The sequence below is a fragment of the Canis lupus genome, chromosome 14 (genome assembly GCF_048164855.1).
Source record: "Canis lupus baileyi chromosome 14, mCanLup2.hap1, whole genome shotgun sequence".
Lineage (NCBI taxonomy): Eukaryota > Metazoa > Chordata > Mammalia > Carnivora > Canidae > Canis > Canis lupus.
The window spans coordinates 24,772,305-24,783,194 of NC_132851.1; the positions used below are offsets into that span (position 1 = coordinate 24,772,305).

General features: G+C 47.0%; 1 long non-coding RNA gene across 2 annotated transcripts; it reads left to right on the plus strand.

Annotated features, from left to right (window-relative positions):
• The first annotated feature begins 582 nt into the window (after positions 1–582).
• LOC140603816 (uncharacterized) lies at positions 583–5,801 on the plus strand. 2 transcript variants are annotated; one of them, XR_012006788.1, is made up of 4 exons: positions 583–872; positions 3,869–3,958; positions 4,795–5,016; positions 5,509–5,801. It is a non-coding gene; the product is annotated as an uncharacterized lncRNA (long non-coding RNA). The 2 variants fall into 2 exon arrangements; XR_012006789.1 differs by lacking the exon at positions 4,795–5,016 and having other exon boundaries at positions 585–872; positions 5,513–5,801.
• The last annotated feature ends 5,089 nt before the right edge of the window (positions 5,802–10,890 follow it).

Genomic DNA, 10,890 nt, shown 5'->3' on the forward strand with positions numbered 1-10,890 from the left:
TATCTGACCCCTGATATCAATCCAATCTTTTCTTACACTCATGACCCCCTAATTTTTCATATCCTCAACCTTACTGGCCTTCTTGCTGCTCCTCACATACTATCGAGTGTGTTACTGATGCAAGGTCTTCACATGGCATTTCCCTTTGCTTTCCCTTTGCTTCCCTTTGCTTGGAAGTCTCTTCTCCCAAACACCTATGTGGTGGCTCCCTCATTACAATGTCGGCCTCTGTTCAAATGTCACCTCCTCTGACATAAAGCCGCTTCTGTATTATTTCCTTTGTACTATCCCACCGTATATATTAATTTATTTATGATCTCTCTTCCTTACTAGAATATACTCTCCATGAGGGTAGGGATTCTAGTCTTCTGTTCAATTCCGCATCTATAGCACGTAAAGCAGTACCTGGCACACGTGGTAGGCACTCCGTGTATATTTATTATATGAATGAATGAATGAATGAATGAAAAGGGAGACTTCCCTTGGTTGGGGAGGAGTGAGTAGCCTGGGAGCGGGGTGGGTGGGTGCGCTCTGTCAGAAGAACACACAGGAGGCAGAGACAAGAGGCAAGGTCTCCGAGGGCAACTGTGTCCATGGCAACCCAGGCCGGAGGCCCAAGTGGCTGCTCTTGGGGGAAGGCCAGAGGAGGCCGGCAGGCTGATGGAGACTGTGGTGACGCCAGGGGAAGCAGAAAGTCAGTGCCCAGGCTGGCAACTAGCTCAGACACTGAGACTCTTTCTCTGCTTCCACCTCACTGCTCTGGCCGTGGCAGATCCAGCAGATGGGCTCCTGGCAGGAACTGGCTCTCAGCAGGGCACAGGCTCTGCTCCTGCAGGACAGCAACCCAGCCTTCAGCTCTGCAGCCGACGGAGGTACCCATCACCACAGAGCCCTGCATCCTAAAGCTCAAGGGAACCCCGGCAGGTGGACAGCAGCCCTGCAGCAAGGGCTGTGGGTGAGGGCACAGTCATCACGGCGCCTGGAGGAGCCATGAGAATAAGAAAACCAGAGTGGCCAGCCTGCCTCTCACTGTGAGCCGGGAGCATCACTTAGCTTATCCCACCCGGTCCTCCCAGCGCTCTGGGTGAAGGGGGCTATTTATCCTCATTTAAAAGAAGGCCAGCGTCTCTGGTGCAGGGGCCTGTCCAAAGTCACACAGGCCAGAAGTGCTGGAACTAGAACCCAATCGCCCCTTCTCCTTCTGCTCTTCTCTTGTGTGCCAGCCACGAATCCCTACAGAGTAACCGGGCCCAGGCCCCACCTGCCCCTTCTCCTTAGGCTGCCTCCCATAGAAACCTTTCTTCCCATATGCCATACCTTGTCCCTTTGTGTGTTCTTGATTCTGGACCATTTTGGAGTCTACTTTATCCTGCTGTTTTGCCAATGAATACACATCATTAATTCTTTTGACAAACGTCTGTGGAACCCCTGTTCTGTGCCAGGTGGGCAGTGATGAACAGTAACAACCCCAGGGCCGACTGAGGAGCCCTTCCTCTGTGCCAGGCTCTGTTCTATGAGCTTCGCATGTCCAGACCCATTCGGTTCCCACAGGCACCTTCCAGGGTGGGAGATGTCCTTCCTATTTCAGAGAGGAGATCACTGAGCTCCAGCAGTTTGGTGAGGGTGGTTGTGCTGGGACAGCAACCAACCCATCTGACTCCAAAACCCTTCATGATTGGTCTACACCAAGAAATCAGGTCTGAGACAGACAGACAGACAGACAGAGAGGAAGGGGCATGGTATGTTAGGGGTGTAGGAGAGGGAGTCACACATTTGGTTGGGTCCCCGTGCAAGTGGACAATGAAAAAGGTAAGTGATTTCACCAGGTAGAAGAGAAAGGACATTCAAGATAGGAATAAAAATCCAGACAAAAGCAGAGACCTTTGAGTACTGAGTGAGTTTGTACACACATTGGTTTCTAAGCTCCTTGAGTCTTGTTTGCTTTCATATATATCTACTCCTCAATAAATATTTGTGAATTTTAAGAAATCAGATTTCAACTGGCGTGGCTCCCAGCTTTGGGGCAAGAAAGGAAGAAATGTGCATTTGTTGAGGACTGACTAAGCACCAGGCCCTGTCACGTATGGGGGTCAAGCAGTGTTCAGGACAAGTCTGGATGGTGAGCGTTGTCTCCACTTTCCAGAGGAGGAGACTGAGGGGCAGACAGGACGTGCGACTTTGTGCCTCACTTCCTGCTTCCATATCTTCCCTGCTTTACCATAGTAAGGCCTCTGGAGTGGTTTCCACCTCTTGAGCAGACACCTGGGAAGCTGCTGAAAGGGTGTTCTGCGACATCACTTTCAATTTCCCCTTTGCATTCCTCTGTCCTTCTCCCCTTGTCCCTGTCCCCATGACTGACTGAGGCCCTGTTCTCCCAGGCCCTACAAGCACCCTCCCTTTCAGAGTCATGTGGGCAATAGGACTTCCAAGGGAATAAGCATTTTTTTGTTTCAAAACTAAAAACTTACTTTCTTCCTCCTTTTTCTATCATAGAGCACTCTATGTTCAATACTGAAAAGTTGGAAGATTTAGAAAAGCCACATGACCACTGTGTGATTGGGGGCAAGCCTCGTAAGCAATGAGCCTCAATTTCTAAAAATTGTCAAAGGGAAGGGCGCCTGGGTGGCTCAGTTGGTTAAGCATCTGCCTTTTGCTCAGGTCATGATCCCAGGGTCCTGAGACCGAGACCCACATTGGGATCTCTGCTCAGGGGTGTGTCTGCTTCTCCCTTTTCCTCTGCTGTTCCCCGCTGCTTGTGCTCTCTTTCTCTCTCTTGCAAATAAATAAGTAAAATCCTTCAAAAAAATTTCAAAGGAAAATCAAAATCATGTATCATAAGTGTACAAAAAGAGTTTGTAGGTACAGATCTGCCCATCACAGCATTGTCTATGCTCTTGAGAAATTAGAAACTATCTGTCCATCAACAGGGAATCGGTTAGATAAATTTGCTACGTCCGTACAAGGTTCCCTTAAAAAGTATGATGTTGATCTATAGTCATTGAGTTAGAAATGTCTTGGCTTACCATGGAATGGTAAAAGCCGTATTACAGTGGATGTAAAGGGTATTTTCTTCTTGTCTCTCCTGTCTACTCTCTACCCTGCTCCATCCTGTCTTGTGCCCTGGGGTATCGGCCCCTAGGGATGACCATCAGTGGGCTTCTTTGTCTTCTGAGTTGGCCAATGGGAGGCACCAGGGGTTGGAGGGTAGGGGAGAGTGAGATTGAGGCTCCGTGTTTGCCGGTTTGCTGGGGCTGGCTGTGTCTCCACTGAAGGCTACAGCTCCTGACAAGTAACCCTCTTTGTACAGCTCCCTGCCCTTGGCCTTCAGACCTATGAATGATAATGGCTCTCCCCTGTTGCTAGGCCTAGTGTACTGCACTATTCCCTGCTGGTTTTCCTAACCTCTGCCCAGGCCAATGAAAACAGTCCCTATTAAATTCTCTGCCAATGATTCACTTGACTGTACCATCTATTTCTTCCAGGAGCCCAACTAACAGGATAATATAATCCCAGGCAGGTAAAATTATATCCAACTGTAATCCAAAAAGGGAGGTCTGGAAGGATGGCCATGAAAACATTACTGTCTCAGTGTGATGGGATTTGGGTGGGATTTTTTTCTACTTTCTGCCTCTGTGAAATTTTTTAAACTTTTCTATAACAAGCAGGGATTGTCTTTGATTCCAGAAAAACAAACAAATAAAACAGTTGTTGTAAGGGTCAGATGAGAGCAGGACATGAAAAGTGCTTTGTACATTGGGAGCTACTGTTCAAACTTAAGGTCCTAACGAGTGAGCCAGCTGGTGCAAGGATTTCTAGGATACTTTCATTAAGGCCTGATTTCCTCACATATGGGCTGATTTCCCTCTAGAAAGAAGGACTTGAGTGTAATCGGACCGGCCCTGCAAATCTTGGCTTTTTCTTTCTGGAGCATCTCAGCAAACGGTCTAGTTCAAGGCAAGTCTTCTCTGCCCCCTCCTGCCCTTCACATCAGTGACCCACCTCCTGCCCCAGCCCCCACTGCATTCAAGGGCAGAGACAGCCAGATGAAAACCGTGGTAATGAACTTGCAGCAAAGCTGCCCCTGTGGTCTCATGGGTCAGCATGTCTCTGCCAAAATGAAAGAAAGGACTTCCAAAGGAATGCCTCCTTTTTTTTTTTTTTTTTTTCCCCACAAAACTTGGCAGTGAATTAATCATTGTTTATCGGGGCTGTGTGATACTAGGTCCCAGTAATGGTGCTGAGACATAAATCACAGATCTCTGGGGGTGGGGTCGAGGAGGGGGCCCAGGATGGTTGTGAAGAGCTGTTCTTCTAGCCCAGGGAAAAAATATCCTTGTTTTCAAGCGGCTGGGGGTGCATTCTGGGCTATTTATAATCTGCTGCCGAGCTAAGGCGTTTCTGCAGCTGGGCCTGGGAGATAATTAGCACAGTTTTCTTCTTAAGCCAGGTCTGCAAAACAGAGCCTTCTCCTCTGGTAGCCCACCCCAGCCCATCTGCACCTGGCCTCCCAAGTCCGACCTCCCTCCCTTGGTTTCAGCTTTCTAGACAGCATTGAAAGACAGAAAGGCTGAACTGCCTCAGCTCAGAGATGAAGGCATGGCTTGTGACCCACTGGCAGATGGATTTGCCCAGAGCAGACCCGTGGAATGTCCAGGGAACTTGGCGCAAAGGGCCTTTGAGGGCTGTGGGGAAGGGGCACATGCCACAGGCTCTGTTTCCTTCTCTCAGATGGAAAAACAGGGTCCCAGGGAGGGCAGATTCCAAAATTATCCCTTTGTATTTCTTGGCAGGAAGGCAAGCATCGAGGCAAAAGTTCTGGAATAGGGTTCCAAAAACCTGGCTGCCTCTCCCACAACTGCCTGGTGACCTGGAGCAAACCCATTCGTGTCTCTGGACCTGTTTCCTTATCTAGAAAGGGCAGGGAGGGGGAGAAGCTCAGTATTTTTCACACTTTTAAAACTCATTAAAGCTCCTTTATAAGAGCAATGTTGCATAGAAGTGGAGTATATAAAACAGGTACAAACAGGGTAACTGGTTGAAGTGGACTGGGGAGGGGGCTAAGACTGGAAGCCCACCCACCTGGCCTCTTTCTCAGTCTACCCTGATGGATGAAGGATGTCCAGGAGCCTAGGGCTCTAAGAGAATTTGGTCGCTGCTGGCTCAATGGTGTCTAACATTCTGAGCTTTGAAATCCATTCATTCATTTACCCATTCATCCCCCACAAATATTTACTGACTTGTGTCAGGCTGGACTTGGTGTTGGGGATGAAAAGAAGAATAAGAAAGCCATTGTCCTTGCCTCACGGAATTTGCAAAGTAGTTAGATAGACATTGATTACATACTATATTTAATATATTGATTAAATATATAAATTATGTAAATGTATGAATAATATATAATATACAATATATGTGTTTTTATATATTACACATAATAAATACATTTCTAAGTGAGGTTTTACTGAAGTGGGTTGGGCCCTAAATCCAACGTAACTGGTATCCTTACAGGAAGAGAAGTGACACAGAGACAGAGCCACACAGGATAATGCCCTGTGATGACTGGAGCAGAAATGCCACCGCAAGCCAAGGAACACCAAACACTGTCAGCAAACCACCAGAGACTAGGGGGAGGCAGGGAAGGAGTCTTCTCTGGAACCTTTAGCGGAAGCGAGGCCCTGCTGACAACTTGGTTTTGGACTTGTGGCCTCTAGAACCATGAGAGAATACATTCTGCTGTTTTAAGCCACCTGGTTTGTGGTATTTGTTACAGCAGCCCTGAGAAACTAATAAAATTAATAAAAATGCAGTTCTTATTATTCACAGTGGTTATGTTTTATAAAGTCACCACAAGAACTGAATTAGTGAATACTGGACCATTGCTCCCAGGGGAAACACAAGGTTAGGTTCCTGGGAGCCTCTGCTCACAACATTTCATCCACCAATCATTACATAATCTTGGGTTGTGTGCGCTTCTGTTGAAAGGCATCTTATTTAGTATCTACTGTCGACTCATTAACGTTGACCTTATGGCCAACAGCAGTATAACTCCTACCCGAGTGAATTTTATCCAACACCTACCTTTTCTCCACGAGGCACATGGCAACTCTCTTGTGCTCAGGAGCACTAGACAGTGCTTGGGAGCCATTTTGTTTTTTATTTTTTATTTTTATTGATTTATTCATGAGAGACACTGAGAGAGACAGAGACACGGGCAGATGGAGAAGCAGGCTCCCTGTGGGGAGCCCATGTGGGACTCGGTCCCAGGACCCCGGGATCACAACCTGAGCCAAAGGGAGATGCTCAACCACTGAGCCACCCAGGCACTCCCATAGGGGCCATCTCAAATAGCAAAACCACCAACCACGAGCCCCAAAATGCAGAATGTGACACAAAATTGCAAAAAGGACACTTGTTTAGAGCCTGAGAGCTGAGATAAGAAGCAGTGTGTCAAATTTGTTGAATCTCAGTTGGGCACATGCATGTTGAGCGACTCAAATTTTTTTGCCACTCTGCGCATGTCCACAGATGATCTCTAAAGCACTGCAAATATTAATTTGGGCAATACAGATCAGTTTCAGGGAGTAGGCAATTTCATAAATACAAAGTCTACAAGTAATTCGGATAAATCGTAGACACACATGTTAAATGGTAAGAAAGGCTGTGAACCAAAGAATAGTGTTTTGAAACATGGGAGCGAACACTTGTCATAGCTGGCAAAGTCAAGGGGCCACCTGAGTGGTGGCATTTCAAGCCAAGGCCTAAAGAAGAGAGGAGCCAGGAGTGGAGGGAAAGATCTGCCAGCAGAAGGGACAGCTCATAGGAAGTCTGGGGGCAGGCAAGGGCCTGGCACATTTGTGTGAGGTGGGGGTGCGATGAGCAAGATGGTGAATGATTTGGGTGAGGATCCTACGTGAGGAGAGATGGGAAGGTCTTGGAGCAGTTTGAGCAGAAAAATGGGATGTCCCAGAACTAAAGTTCTCTCTCAGCTGCTCCACAGATTTGCTGAAATAAGATCTGGTTCCCTCAGCTGGCTAATCTGAGAAATAAATGTGTGATAATTTCAAATCCTTCTTTGGATTTGTGCAGGGATATAAATAAATGCCAAGTGAGGTGTCATGGCGTGATCATATCTCAGTTTGTTCTGCACATGATGGTATTTAATTTTTAAATCAGATTTACCGGGAATATAATGCCTCAAACCAAGGGAGTGAGACTTCCATGTGAACATTTCAGCCTCCACAGCAGGAAAGGGAAGGGAGATATTTTTAGAAGAGAGACCTCTCAGTGCCCCTAAACCACGAGGGAGGCACTGCCCTGCCCCAGCATTCCGCAGGCCTTGCCTATCAGCTTTCATCGTGGACAAGGCGTGGGTGGGCTGAGGTACCCCATGTTGCCAGGAATGCCTGACCAGAAGCTGCTCTTGGGTGTATCCCGGAGCTGCCTCCCCTTCACTTGACCCAGGACAGCTGGCTTCTTGGCCTTGTGAAATCTTCTAGAAGCAGGAAAGAACCTGAGCTCTGGGTGAGGCTCCTTGAGTCTGACTTCACGAGTTTGCCATGTCATCCTCTCCATGTCTTACTTCACTATGTCCATCTAACATTAATTACCATCCCCCCCAACCACCACCAAACCCTACCAGAAGCAACAGTGTTGGCAAATTGTGCTCTGTTAAGTGGCAAATAGCATGGCGGCCATTTTCTTTTCTTCCTTGAGGAGAAAGTCCCTTGTTAATCATTGAGGCAGTCTGAGTAAGCTTGTTCTTAGGCATCTGATGACTAAGGAAGACCCTCATGCTACCTCATCAGATTTTCTTCCTCTTCGCCACGGCTTTCTTCCTTTCTCCACGGCTTACTAACACTCCCTTCTATGGGACATGCTGAGGGATTATGAGTCAAAAGGAAGAATGACGAATAAGTGATTTTTCTGGTCTGGTATTTGGAGGGCAAATTCAGTTCAAAAGTTAGCTATTCCAACCTTTGTGAAAGGTGTGGAGGCTCTTGGGTGAACATACTTTGTGTTTGAATATGGAAACCACCTGCCTGCCCCAGAAACACTTGGCTTCTCAGTTTACCTCAACACAACTCAGTCAGCAGAGGTCATAGAATCCATGCTGGCCTGGAACTGTGAGCTGTTGTCCTAGCCCTGACACTTTTCCAAGAGACCTTGGGCAAGTCACTTACTCTCCTGGGGCCACCCTGTCTGCAGAGGGTGTGTACCCACAGCTGAGGTAGCCTGATCACTCAGTGGCCATCTCCACTTCCATTGAGCAGGTGTTTTGTTGCATTCTTTGGTGCTGAAGGACTCCAGATTTAGATTCTGCAAACTTGCCCGAGACACACTTACTCCACAGGAGTTCAAACCAAGTAATGAAAACCACCGAAAACAACTAGGCAGCCTGTGTCCCGAAGTCACCTCTTCCTGGGAGGTCCAGGAGTGTTCCCTCCACTTTCCCTGAATTCTGCTTCACTTCCCTCCCCGCATGGACACACCCGCTGGTCAACAGGGCACATGTTTGCAGGAGGACAGACAGTCAGACTCTTACCGTGGGAAACTGCACCCAGAGAGGACCCCACCTTAGGAAGCAGCCCTGAACCTCCCGTCTCTGTCCTCAGAAGGACGTCTCCTGGCTAAAATTATCTGAAGGCCAGCCTCATGCCTCCCAAGCCTGGTAGAGGGTGGCAAAAAATTGACCAAGCTACCCAGGTGCTGCCCAGGGTTCACAGGAGCTGGGTTGGGTGCTGGGATGTGGAATTAAGGAAGACAGGACTCCTACCCCAGGATTCCAGTCAGGAGGGGGAGGGGAGGGGACTGGAGGACTCACCCCGGGGAAGGTGACAAGTGTGGTGGTGTGGATAAATCCCAAGTGCTGAGAAAACACAAAGGCTCAGCTCATTGAGAAATGTGTCCCAACAGCTTAATCAATCATTTCTCCACTTTTTTTTAACAGTTTATGAAACATTTTCACACACAAGAGCTCATTTGTTCCTCACATGCACTTAGCAAAGCAGATAAGACGGGGATACTGAAGTCTCACCCGGGGTGGAGGGGTCCCCATGGTGGACACACAGTGGTTGCTAACAGTACATGTAATGCCATCGCTTCAGGGCTCCCTCTGTGCCAGGCCTGTGTCAAGCTCTTCACAAACATGAGCTCCTAATTCTCACATCTCTTCAAAACAGGCATTATCGGGGTGCTTGGGCAGCTCAGTCTTTTAAGCATCTGATTTGGCTCAGGTCATGATCTCATGCGTCACAGGATCAAGCCCCATATCCGGTTCCATGCTCAGTGGGGAGTCTGCTCAACAATTCTGTGCTTCTGCCCCTCTCCCCATCAAAATAAATTAATTAAAAAACCCCAAATCAGGCATTATTATTTTTTCTTTTTAAAAGAATTGCAGTAAAGAAAACATATAGCATGACATTTATATTTACTTTTAAGTGTGCAGTTCAGTGGCATTAAGTACATTCACTCGATTGTGCGCATCACCACCCTCCATCCATAGAACTCCTTTTATCCTGTAAAACTGAAACTCCATGCCCATTAAACTATTCTTTATTTCTCCAGCCTTCCTTCCGCCCTCTGGCAACCACTTTTTTACATCCTGTCTATGTATTTGACTATTTTAGGCCCTTCATATGAGTGAAATCATACAGGATTTGTCTTTTTGTGACTGGCTTATCTCACTTACTTCACTTAGCATAACGTACTCAAGGTCTGTGTGGTAGCAGGTGTCAGAACTCCCTTCTTTTTTTAAGGCTGAATAATATTTGTGTGTGTATATGTGCGTGTGTGACATTTTGTTAATGCATTCACCCATGGGTGCACATTTGGGTTGCTTCTACATTTTGGCCATTGTGAATAATGCTGATAGGAAGATGGGTATGCAAACATCTCTTTGAGGAAACAGATACAGTTGTTTGAGCAACCTCCAGCACAGTAAAATACCCATGGATAGCTTCTGACTCCCCCCTTACTTAGCTACTACTAGCCTACTGTTGACCAGGAGCCGCACTGTTAACATAAACAGTCGATTAACACATATTTTGTATGTTATATGTATTAAATACAGTATTCTTACAATAAAGTAAGCTGAAGAAAAGAAAATGCTATTAAGGAAATCATAAGGAGCACAACATACCTACAATGTTATACTGTAAAAAATCTGCATATAAAGTTGACCTGCACAGTTCAAACCCACATTGTTCAAGGGCCAACTATATTATGAATCTCCTTTTTATGAGGAGGGAAACTGAGGCTTAGATATATGACATAATTTCTCCTGGTTCAACAGAGAGTAAGTAGGAGAACCAGTCTGTGTGACTCCTGAGACAGGTTTCCTAATCATTGAAACATCCTGTCTCTAAAAAGCATAGGTTTTTATTTATTTTTATTTTTAAAAAGATTTTATTTATTTATTCATGAAAGAGAGAGAGAAAGAGAGAGGCAGAGACACAGGCAGAGGGAGAAGCAGGCCCCATGCAGGGAGCCTGATGTGGGACTTGATCCCGGGTCTCCAGGATCAGGCCCTGAGCTGAAGGCGGCGCTAAACCGCTGAGCCCCCCGGGCTGCCCAAGCATAGGTTTGTAACATCAAAAATATCTAAGTTCAAATCCCAGCTCTGCCATGAACTGTGACATAAACATATCACTTAACCTTCCTGAGTTGTGGGTTTGTTTTAAGGATGAAGCAAGTTGATGCGCTTAGTCATCGTGCCAGGAGCATGGTGGGTGCTGAGCAATACTGTCGTTTGTTATCACTATAATAGCTGGTAGCAAGTATGTGGGAGAACTGACCCAGGGACCCACAGTCTCTGATTCCTGGGCTGCAACCTGCCAGGTGGGCTGTGGGGCTGGTTCTGGCCTTTGGTTTTCTCATTGCTAAAAATGGAGC